Here is a 12687-nt window from a genome sequence, read left to right as displayed (position 1 = left end):
TTATACAAAAAATATTTATAGCCACTCTTTGTGGTAGCTAAGAATTGAGAATCAAGGGAATGTCCATCAATTGAGGAATGATGGAAGAACCTATGGTATATGAGTGTGGTGGAATGGTATTCTGCTATAGGAAATGACAAACAGGATGATCCCAGAAAAACCTGGAAAGATTCATGAACTGATGTATAGTGAAGTGAGCAGAGCTGGGAGGACATTGTGCATAATGACAGCAGTATTGTTCAATGAGCGATTTTGAATGACTTGACTACTCTCAGCAATGAAATGATCCAAGACAATCCCAAGGGACTAATGACAAAGCTTACTATCCACCCCCATAGAAAGAACTGATAAAAAGAGTACTTGTGGATTGTACATATATAACATGGTTGCTGTCTTGTGGGGGAGGGAGGAAAGGGAGTGAGCAAGGGAGAAAAATTTGGAACTCTAAATCTTGTGAAAATGAATTTTGAAAACGACTGTGGAAATTTATTTTGATTTGGGGACCCTACCTTTAGGCTGAGATTAGAAAGCCTTAGGCCCTCAGGGTCTCTCTCCCTCCTCCTCAGCTTCAGAGAAAAAGCCCCATGGGCTATACAAGACACCAGGTCAGACAGCTGGGGGGGGGGGGAGAAGCCCCCAGCTCCCTCCTACCTGAGCGGAGCTATCTGAAGGATAGCCTGTGCTGAGGCATGAGGCTTGAGAGCACACCCCCCACCCTCCACCAGCTGCAGCTCTGGCTGGTGGATTAGCTTGGTCTGTGGGGGCTAAGGAAGCCCCGAGATTTGAGTGGAGAGAAGAAAAGGTATATATAGACCTGGGAGTTAGACAGGAGGGGGGAGACGGACTAAAGAAGGAGTGAGGATGGACAAGATAGAGAGAAAAGATTAAGGAGAGGGGCTGACTAGAGAAGGACGGACTAGGAGAGAGGCTGACTAGAGGGGAGCCCGGACAAGGACGGAGGAGAGTTTGGTTCTGAAATGGAGAGACGGGTCTGACAAGGTTACAGGCCTTAATACAAACCAGGGAAAGTGTAACATGCCCTGAGGCCGGAGGCGGCTAAGGCCCTTATTGTATTCAAGAAGTTCGAAGTGCAGCAGGTGTGAAAGAGACGCAGTGGAAAGAGACCACAGGAAAGCAGTCAGGTTGTACACTTTATTTCCCTGTATTCCTAATTTTAAATAGTATCTCATAAATAAACTCTGCTTTGATTATTTGGTTAAGAGGCTTCTTAATCTTTAGTCTATCAGTTTGGGAACAGTGTGGTGGAACTTTATAAACGGCCCACATTAAATTAACGTAGTCAGATAGCCAAATAGTCAAAGGTCCCCAGTTTAGTCCTCCAGTCAGATTAGCCCCCCAAATTTAAGCTAGTCAATTTAAAATATTTTCACACTACCCTTACATGTAACTGGAAAAAATAAAATAAATGTTTGTTGTAAGAAAGAAGAAGAAGAAGAATGCCTAACAGTCCTCTCTTTCATTGAATATCCACATTTCCACCTGAAGGATTAAAATCAGTTTTGTTGGGTAGGTAATTCTTGTTTGCAATCCCAGTTCCTTTGCTCTCCAAAATATCATATTCCAAGCTTTTCTGATCCTTTAATATAGAAACTGCTAAATCTTGTGTTATCTTGACTACATGGTACTTAAATTGCTTCTTTCTATCTGCTTACAGTATTTTCTCCTTGGCCTGGGAGCTCTGGAATTTAGCTATAATATTCCTGAGAGTGTTCATTTTGGGATGTCTTTCAGGATGTGATTGGTGGATTCTTTCAGTTTCTATTTTACCCTTTGATTCTAGAATATCAAGGCAGTTTTCCTTGATAAATTCTTGAAAGATGATATCTAGGCTCTTTTCTTAAATCATAGCTTTCAGGTAGTTCAATAATTTTTAAATCATCTTTTGTGGTGGCAGCTAGGTGGCACAGTGGGTAAAGCACCGGCCCTGAATTCAGGAGGACCTGAGTTCAAATTGGGCCTCAGACACTTGACACTTACTAGTTGTGTGACCCTGGGCAAGTCACTTAACCCTCTTTGCTCCCCCCAAAAAAAATCATCTTTCCTGGAACTATTTTCCAGATTTTTTGTTTTTCAATATGTTTCACACTGTCTTCTATTTTTTTTCATTCTTGTGATTTTGTTTTATTGATTCTTGATTACTCATAAAGTCATTAGCTTTTATTTAATAAATTCTAATTTCTAAGAAATCATTGTCTTCAGTGAGCTTTTGTACATCCTTTTCCATTTGGCCAATTCTACTTTTTAAAGAGTTTTTCTTCAGTGGATTTTTGTTCCTTTTCCATTTGGCCAGTTCTGCTTTTCAAGACTTTCTTCTCCTCATTGTCTTTTTATACCTCTTTTACCATTTGGCCTAGTCTGTTTTTTAAAGTGTTATTTTCTTCAGTATGTTTTGGTGTCTTCTTTACCAAGGTGTTGAATTTTTTCATGATTTTCTCATATCACTCTCATTTCTCTTCCCAAATTTTCCTCTAACTCTCTTATTTGATTTTCAAAATCCTTTTTGAGCTCTTTCATGGCCTGAGACAAATTAAAACTTTTTCTTGAGGCTTTGGATGTAGGAGCTTTGACTTTGTTATCTTCTTCTGACGGTGTGTTTTGATCTTCCTTGTTACTATAGTAACTTCCTATGGTTAGAATTTTTTTCTGTTTGCTCATTTCCCCAACTTATTTCTTCATTTTAACTCTTTGTTAAGGTAGGGCTCTGCTTCCAGGGTGGAGGGCACACTGTCCCTAGCTTCAGGGGTATTGGCAACCATTTTCAGAGATACTTCTAGGGGCCTGTAAGTTTTCAGCTCTTCCAAAATGGTGTGATCTAAGGAGAGGTATAGTAACTACTCTTCTGGCCTGTGATCTGATTTGTGAGTGTCCACCATCCCTTTCTTCCCTGGAACCATGAAGAGGATGCCTGATCTGCTGTGGCTGTGATCTCTAATGTGCTAGTGTCCCTCATCAACCTGGGATTGCCACTCAAGACTGCAACCTGGATGCAAGTATGGGCAAAGCAACAGAGTCTTGCCTCAGTGCTAGCAAAGAGAACCCTGCAATCTCCTTCTGACCAGTTAGTTGCTTGACCCCTCTACTGTCTGTGGGCTGAGAGTTCCAGAAACAATCACTGAAGCTGCTGATTCAGTGTCTCCCAAGGCCTGATCTTCATTTACTTGGGCCTATGCTGTATTGTGTTTTTGTTGTTGTTGTTGTTTGATTTTTTTGTTGTTGTTGGGGTTTTTTGGGGGGTGAGGCAATGAGGGTTAAGTGACTTGCCTAGGGTCACACAGCTAGTAAGTGTCAAGTGTCTAAGGCTGAATTTGAACTCAGGTCCTCCTGAATCCAGGGCCAGTGCTTTATCCACTGCACCACCTAGCTGCCCTTCCTATGCTGTATTGTGTTGCACTCTTACCCAGATGTATCACACCTTTCCTTCTCACCTTCTAAGTTGTCTTTGGATGGAAAATTTATTTCACCCTGTCCTTTTGTGGGTTCTTCTGTTCCAGGAATTGTCTTAAGGCATTACTTAAAGGTATTTGGAGGGCTCCTAGAGAGAGCCCAGGCAAGTTGCTACCTTTCATCTATCATCTTGGCTCCCTGTTATCCCAATTTTTTTTTCAAAAGTTTTGGAGACGTTAGTGCAGAAAACCTTATAATATTTTCTGAATGAGAACATTAAATACATTTCTCAGTATCACATGATACCTCAGCAAAAGTAGGCCATGTACTGGGTCACAGAAAAATTATGAACAAATATTTTTAAAGCCACACCAGATATACTAAACATGTTCTTGACAAATGGCAATGCAATTTTTTTTTTTAGTGAGGCAATTGGGGTTAAGTGACTTGCCCAGGGTCACACAGCTAGTTAAGTATTAAGTGTCTGAGGCCGGATTTGAACTCAGGTACTCCTGACTCCAGGGCCGGTGCTCTATCCACTGCGCCATCTAGCTGCCCCGGCAATGCAATTTAAACAGTAATTAGTACATAGAACAGAAACAATGAGATAACTTAAATAGAAACTTAATAATGAATGGGTCAAAGAACAAATCATAGGAACAATTACTATGAAAGAGAAGGATAATGATGAAATAATACACTTAGTTCTCTAAGACACAGCTAAATGAGTCTTTAGAAGAAAAAGTATATTCTTGAAAATTGACATTGAGAAAATAGAAAAAATGAAGTAATTTTGCAATTTAAAAATTAGGAAAATGGTAAATAAATATAAATAAATAAGTAAAAATAGCCTGAAAAGTAAGGGAAAATAGATAAAATGGAAAATTAAATGACTATGGATATCACCAAACTGTTTCTTTGAAAAAACAAACAAAACTTTCCAAAAATATCACTTCCTGAAGAGAAGGCAGCCTTCATCATTCCAATATACCCACTCCATCAAAACCACGAAGTCTTAACTAAACCAAATAATGACCAAGACATCCAATAAGAAATAACAATAAGGTCTCCTGTTTTTCATGCTCAGCTCCCTTACTGCTGATACTCTTCCTTCTGTTCCCACCTTTGTCTTATTCCCCTTTTGTTGTCCCATCAAGTTATTTTATGAGAAACTGCCATTACCCACTCTCCTTCCACCACATGTGAATTTCAAGTTTTATTATTTCAGTAAAATGCTTGATGATGGCTTTTCTCAAAAAAGAAAAGGAAAAAACAACAATAAATGACTTGAATTTATGATGGTACCTTGGATCACCTCTTAGACAATTGGGAAATGGCTGACCAAATTGTAGCATATGAATGGAATGTTACTGTGACATAGGAAAAGATAAAAGAAACAATTCTAGAGAATCTTGGGTAATATGAACTGATGCAGAGTGAATTGAGCAGAATCATTTTTTACAAGGATGGCAAAGGAAAAAAATCTTTGAAATATGTAAGAACCCTGACCAATGCAATTAGAAATCATGTGTCCAGAGGACCTATGGTATATGGTACCCACCTCCTAATGGGGGGAATAATGGACATGGGTGCAAAAAGAGATGCACTTTTGGATATGACCAGTGCATGGATTTGTTTTGCATGTGTTATGCTTATTTTATTACAAGGATTATTTTTTTCTTCTGTATTTAATTGGGAAATGAGGTGATGCAAATGGAATTAAAAATAGTGATTTTAAAAAGAACCATTGTAACATTATTTTTAAAATTCACAGGGGACAAAGGATGTACAGATAATCAGAATAGTTTGGACAATGATTTATAGAATTTATCATATACCTTTCTATAAAGAAAGCAGTATGAAATGAGATTCATAATTTCATACAGAATCATATATTTTTCATTATTTTGTTGTGCATGTGAAAATGCTTTTTTGCTATTTAAGTTAAAAATAATTTTTAATTCAATAGATTGTATGACATACACAAATTAATAGAAAATGGCATAGAAAGAGCCTCAGAGTTTAGGAGAACTGGGGAATGAGGAGATCAGTGGCCAAGATGTATTTCTTGACTCTTTTTTCATCTCCTAAGTAGCTGCCATTAAGCTGAAATTATATATTTCACAGGAGACAAATTTAATCTCCCATGCCTGAGTCCTACCTAAGCCCCAAAGCTCTAGAACAAGTCCCACCCCCCCACCCCCACCCCTCCACCTCAGCCAGGCTCCCTGGGAGTCTCCACAACTGATAACAAAGACTTGATGTGAGAAGAATGAGAGAAGAAAAAGCCATATCTGATAAGGGCCCAGGCCATTGCAGGGAAGGAACTGTTGATCAGCCTCAAAATCAGAGATTTCATAAGCGTAGGTTCCTCACTAGGAGCCCTTTCCCCTCCTCACCCTTTAGAGTTGCATTTCTGCTCCCTCTACTTCCCCCAGCTCCCCTATAAGGACTCTCTCTCCCTCTTTCCTTAGTTCTTCTTCCTTCTCAGAGACTCAGTAATAGCAAAGGCAGATTCAGTGTCCTACCCCTCACACCACCTCCCCAGGCTTCAGACTGAGGAGGAGTGAGGTGGTACCCACAAATGCTTGAAGAGGTCCAAGATGACCAGAGAAATCCTCCTGCTGCTCTTCCTGCTGTCACTGGGGCATCTCAGGTGAGGAGGAAAGGCATGGAAGAAGAAGAGGGAATGAGAAGAGAAGAGAATAAGGTCAGGAAAGTCTGCAGATGGGTCAGGGGGTAGAGAGAAAAGCTCCCTGGGAAGGCTGGGCTGCTTCTTTGGAGCATGGTCTAGATGAAGGAGGCTCCCTGAGGAGACTAGGTTCCCCTTTATTCTCCAGTTAGGCCAGGGAAAGGGTACTGAGCCATAATCCAAACTCCTGCTGACCAGAACCTGTTCTCTCCAGGCTCCCAGGAACTCAAAGAATCTGATGAGAAGTACACGAGAGAAGAGGGGCAGATGTTGAATGTAAGCTGCTCATATCAGCCCAAGGACCTTAAGAAACAGTGGAAAGCCTGGTGTAAACTACAAGAGAATGGAAAGGATTGTAACAAATTCATGATCATAGAACAAAACTGGGTTTGGACTAAAGAAGGTAAATTCTCCTGTACTTTCCTTGATGATTCTAAGTCTGGCCACATCATCATCATCATCATGTCAGGGCTCAGGGAAAAGGACTCAGGACATTACAGGTGCATGGCCTTCAACAAAGACAACAAAGTCATTGTCCTAAAGAGCATCCACCCGTTGGTGTCTCCAGGTAAGACCATTTCAACTCAATCCAAATGAAATCAGGAAACTTGCATTAATCATCTTCCAAAAGCAAGGTCCTTGTATGGGGCAATTGAGACTCCTTGGGATTCCCAGATAGTGACAGCTTTCTAGTCCTTTATCATGATCTCCTCTACCCTACTCCCCTCAGCTTTCCACTGCTCACTACACTCTCAGACTAGAAAGAATTAGGCTACCTATCCTAGAGGTGAGTCACCTCCTTGTTTTTCTTTTTTCTTTCTTTCTTTCTTTCTTTTTTTTTTGGTGGGGCAATGAGGGTTAAGTGGCTTGCCCAGGGTCACACAGCTAGTAAGTGTCAAGTGTCTGAGGCTGGATTTGAACTCAGGTCCTCCTGACTCCAGGGCCAGTGCTCTATCCACTGAGCCACCTAGCTGCTCCCTCCTTGTTTTTCTAAAAAGAAAACCTGTGAGGCTAATCAGGGTCCAAGGAGACACACACACACACACACACACACACACACACACACACACATACACACTCATACGCACTTTGTATTCATGCAACATCAAACATGACTTAACAAATCTGTAATAGCTATTCTATTTTTTAGCTCTAAGGGAGAAGAATAATTTTTTAAACAAAAAAGGGTAAACAAACTTTTCAAGAAGCAAGGAAGAATTCCTCCCAAGTGCTAAAGAAGCATTAGGTTCTAAGGAGAATGGATTTGCCCTATTAGAAGAGGGAGTGAGAACAAGGAATGGGAAATGAAGCTGACTGGGATCAGTTTCTAATGTGAATGGAGTTTATCCATGAAGACTCTGCCCCCATGCAGTCTATGCATATTTCACCCACGTTGTCTTGGCTCTGGAATTCTGATCACTGAAGATTTCCCATCTGCTCCTCATGACAGCAGGTCCTTCATGGTGTCAGCTCCAGGTCCCAAAAGGATAAATCAAGGTTTTCTCCTCTGCTAGTCCCAAGGTCAAGGCAAAACTCTCTATGTTGAAGAAGAAGAAGAAGCTAGGAAATTTTTTGCTCAAAACTCACACATACACACACACACACACATATATATATACATATATATATATATATACATATATACACACACATATGAGAGAGAGAGTGTCCAGAAGGTAGAGTGAAGCAAGTTTATATATATATATATATATATATATATACGCACACATATATGTATATATATATATATATATATATATATATATATATATATATATATATATATATATATATATATATATATATACGTGTGTGTATGTATTTTTTTTCCTCTCTCTAAGAAGAAGTGAGGACACAGCTGGAACTGGAGGGGATACCAGCTTGTTTTCAGGACATCAGCTCCAGCCACCTTCTGAGGACAGGGAGAAAATCCCCAATGAAATCAATGGGCTCTGGGATGGCAGAACATGATGACAAGAACAAAATAATAAAATACTAGAAAATACACAAGGAATGGTACAGGATATAATAGAAAAGGAAACAATATAATAGGAAATACCATGCTTTGCTATAGTGCCTAGTGTTTTTTAAAAGAACCATGTATCCTGAGAAAGGACAGATGGAAATCAGGGAGGTGAGTGTCTCTACCACATGTTTCTCTCACTTCTCTCTTCTTTTTGTAGCCAAGAAGGCCACCAAATAGAATCAGATTACTTCAAAGGTCCCTTCCACCACTCCAGCCACTTGCAGGTACAACTACTTTCCTGTCACCCATAAGCCCCCTTTTCACTGTTCCATGTATTTCCCCAAGTTATTTGTTCATGTGTTACCCCAATCTGAATTTATCTAAACTCTAGTGTTTACTGGCCTATGCGCAGTCTTATTGACTACCTCTCTTCTCCATGGGAAGAAAGGAGAGACAGAAAGATCAGGGTAAGTCTGGGGGAATGTGTACTTAATATTTCCCCCATATTTAAGTTTCCTGTGACCTGAATTCATATTTTTTCCATGCCAGTCTGTTATGCTGGCCACAGTCCAGTGGACTTGATGTGATATGGAAAGTTCCTTTCCATATTTTCCATCTGCTTCATTCCCAATCCTCTGTTTAATCACACCTGTCTAATCTTGAGATAGTACAGACAAAATAGGTCAGAGTGAGGTCACCAGTTAGTAAGTAACCAAGAGCAAAGGAGCCAGACCTCTATTGTTGAGCCACTAGGGATGATCTAATCCAACATTTTTACTTTCAAGATGGTGAAACTGAGACCTAGTGAGGAACAAGTGAGTTTCCTAAGGTTCTACTTCCTTTCTGTATAAGTTACTAGTAGAACTAGAACTAAACCCCAGATATCCTATGTCCCAGTCCAGGATTTTGATTTTTTTTTATCAGAGTATATAATGTAAGCATATGCTGTGAGGACTTCTGAAAAGCCCACATGCCCTTAAAACATTTTACCTTGGACTCTGTCATGGTGCTTGGAATTCCAACATTAGACTCATTGCCTTAGGCCAGACAGGAGGAAGAGAGAGTTTCCCTATGAAATTCAGGCTTTGGGTTAAGGCAAGGGTTTAGAAGAACTCTGTGGGGGGCATGTGTTTATTGTCTTCAGGACCAATTATGATTCAACAATCTTTTATTAAATATCTAGCATGCCAGTCACTCTCCTAGGTACTAAAAGACACAAAAGAAAAAAAAGAAAAACAATTCCTACACTCTAGAAATTTCTGCTCAGTCATGAGAGACAACATCTATATGGTATGTGTATGTATATGCATGTAGATACATATATACACAGGTACACATAGACATGTGAATATGCATGTATGCATATGCATATTTAAGCATACACAGATTAAATATAAAATAAATGCTAGGTAATGAAATATACAAAATAATTGGGGAGAATGGACTCTAGCAGTTGTGGAAGTGACATTTGAGCGCCTTTTTAAAGACCATGAGGGATTTTCTGAGGTAGAGGTAAAAAGGGAATGCATTTCATCCATGGGAAATAGAATGCCCTAGGTAAGGATTAGAAAAATCAATGATAGTTTGACTGGATTATATAGTGTGGAAAGGGAAGTAATATAGGTTGAGAGGGGAAAGGCAGATTGAGACCAGGTTGTAAAAGGATTTAAAAATCAAATAAAGGGATTTATATGTTATCCTAGAGGTGATACAGAGTTACTGGTGTGGTAAAAAGTTTTAACAGTCGGTTAGCAATAATGGAGAGACGCCAGTTTTTTTAAGGACCACCCTTTCGGGGAGGAGACCAACGGCACGAGCTACTCATGCCAGTCCACCTGCTAAGCACTCCACTTCCAGGGTGCGAGCTTAAAAGCCAAGGAGAGAACGGAAGTGGGATCTCTTTCCTGCTCTGATGGTCCCTTCGTGGTCGCCAAACTGTGAGATTTAAAATTGGATATTAGATCATAAATCTCCCCTCTTTAACCTTTCCATTTACTAGTCTGGGAGATAAATTAAGGGAAAGGTTAAAGAGGGGAGATTTACGATCTAATATCCAATTTTAAATCTCACACTGGAATTTATTGAGTAGAGAAATGAAAGTCAAACCTGCACTTAAGGAAACTCACTTGGACAACATTATGGAAGATGGACTGGAGTAAACAGAGCCATGAGGCAGAGAAACTAAGTAGGAGGCCATTGTAATAGTCTAGGCAAATGGTAGGGGGTAGCTAGGTGGTATAGTGGATAGAGTACTGGGCGTAAAGTCAGAAAGACTCACCTTCATGAATTCAAATCCAGCTTCAGACACTAACAAGCTGTGTGACCTTGGGCAAATCACTTAACCCTGTTTGTCTCAGTTTCCTCATCTGTAAAATGAGCTATAAAAGGAAATGGCAGAGGCAGCTAAATGGCGCAGTGGATAAAGCACCAGCCCTGGATTCAGGAGGACCTGAGTTCAAATCCAGCCTCAGACACTTGACACTTACTAGCTGTGTGACCCTGGGCAAGTCACTTAACCCTCATTGCCCAGCCAAAAAACAAGCAAACAAAAAAAGGAAATGGCAAACCACTCCAGTATCTTTGCCAAGAAATCTCCAAATAGTTGTTATTTTGTCTGTTTTCTTTCACTACCTGACTAATGTGGAGATGTTTTGCATGACTGCACATGTATAACACATTGAATTGCTTAATTTCTTAGGGTGGGACAGGGAGGGAGGAAGAAAATTTGGAACACAAAGTTTTTTAAAAATTGATGTCAAAATTTGTTTTTACATATATTTTGGAAAATAAAATTCTTACGTTAAATTTTTAAATCAATGTGAAAAAATTTGGATTTTTTACATGTAACTTGGGGAAAATTCTAAATAAATAAATAAATCCTAAAAAAGTAACTCCAAATAGGGTTGGTCATAAAGAGTAAGACACAACTGAAAAATGACTGAACAAATGGGAAGGGGAGCTAGGAACTTAAAGTGTTTGAGAAAGCATCAATGTGAATGTTGAAATCTAGTATAAAGGGCAGGAGTTGGCGAGGAAAAGAAGACAATGAACCAAATACTGAATTCCTTGAGAAAAGAGAGAGAATGACTTGGGGGCTGGTAGACAATAGCCACTGAGACTCTGTCTCAATATTGGATGAAAATTTTTAATCACATAAACCTCAAAGGAGGGGAATTTGCTGAGTAATGTCAACAACAACAACAAAAAGAATCTGGAAGTGGCTGTGGGTAGCTAGGGTGTGTTCTGACTTCTTTTCAAGGATCAGTGTGATTAGCAGGGGTGGAGGGGTGGGAAAAGATGATATGGGAGAAGGTACAGTCAGTGCTGGAGAGGATGACCATGAGTCCTGTGTAATCTGGGGAAGCTATATCTAGAATGAAAGTTTATTCATCATGGTAGGAATTCCAGAGGCACAGTGGAAGGGGAGATCAGAGTTGGAGTGGCAGAGGAAGAGTTGAAGAAGGGAATGAGAAAAGAGGAAGTAGGAAGAAAAACCATTTACTCCTAGGCAGGCAGCAATTTATAAAAATAAAAAAGGTAGAGAGAGTTTACAAGGTATTAAAGTGAGCATATGGTGGCAGGTGAACTAAGTCTCTGGAGTTCTATGGTGGAGACCTTACTAAACTATCTCTATGACCCTGTGACAGTATATAGTGAGAGGAGGATACTGGTGAAGGTCTGGAACAAAAGACACTGCTTTGAACTAGGAGCTGAGCACTGAAATAGAGAGCTCTTTGCAGCCAAGGGCAGAAAGGAGGAATTTGAAAGCATTGGGAACCAGTGGGAAAGAAAATCACTAAAAGGTAGTAGGAGGCTCTTAAAGCCCGAACCCACCCACTCTTTTGCATTACAGAGTAATTTGGTTTCCCACAAATAATTTGGTTCTCTCTGTCTTTCTCGTGGTTTCTCTCTATCTCTTTGTATCTCTCTCTGTGTCTCTGTGTCTCTCTGTGTCTCTGTATGTCTCTCTGTCTCTTTGTCTCTCTGTCGCTGCCACTTTCTGTCTCTCTCTCTGTCTCTCTCTGTCTCTGTCTCTCTCTGTGTCTCTTTGTCTCTCTGTCTCTGTCTCTCTGTCTCTCTCTGTCTCTGTGTCTCTCTCTGTGTCTCTGTCTCTGTCTCTCTGTCACTGTCTCTCTGTCTCTCTCTGTTTCTGTGTCTCTCTCTGTGTCTCTGTATGTCTCTCTGTCTCTTTGTCTTTGTCTCTGCCTCTCTGTCTCTTTGTCTCTGTCTCTCTGTGTGTCTCTCTCTGTCTCTGTGTGTCTCTCTCTGTCTCTCTCTGTCTGTCTCTCTGTCTCTCTCCCTGCCACACCCCCATCTGACACACTTCTCTTTCCATAAGTTTCTTAGAAAAGGAAAAATTCATCCTTTTGAGTGTGGTCCTGACCATCCTGCTTCTATTGGGGGTTCTCATTATGGTAATTATGTACATCAAGAAACTCTACCAGAAAGCCAAGAAAGGTAAGTGAGATACAACTCTTACCTCCCTCTCATCTTCTGCCTTTCACTGACCTCATATCTTTGTAGCATTTCAGTCCTAGGGGATAAGGAAAGATGACCTAGGACAGGCTCTGTAGAGTCCCTGGGCTATCCTGCTGATCCCTTTATATTTCTCTCCCCCATGACA

The sequence above is a fragment of the Dromiciops gliroides genome, chromosome 4, assembly GCF_019393635.1.
Source record: "Dromiciops gliroides isolate mDroGli1 chromosome 4, mDroGli1.pri, whole genome shotgun sequence".
Classification (NCBI taxonomy): domain Eukaryota; kingdom Metazoa; phylum Chordata; class Mammalia; order Microbiotheria; family Microbiotheriidae; genus Dromiciops; species Dromiciops gliroides.
This window is presented reverse-complemented; position numbering follows the sequence as displayed.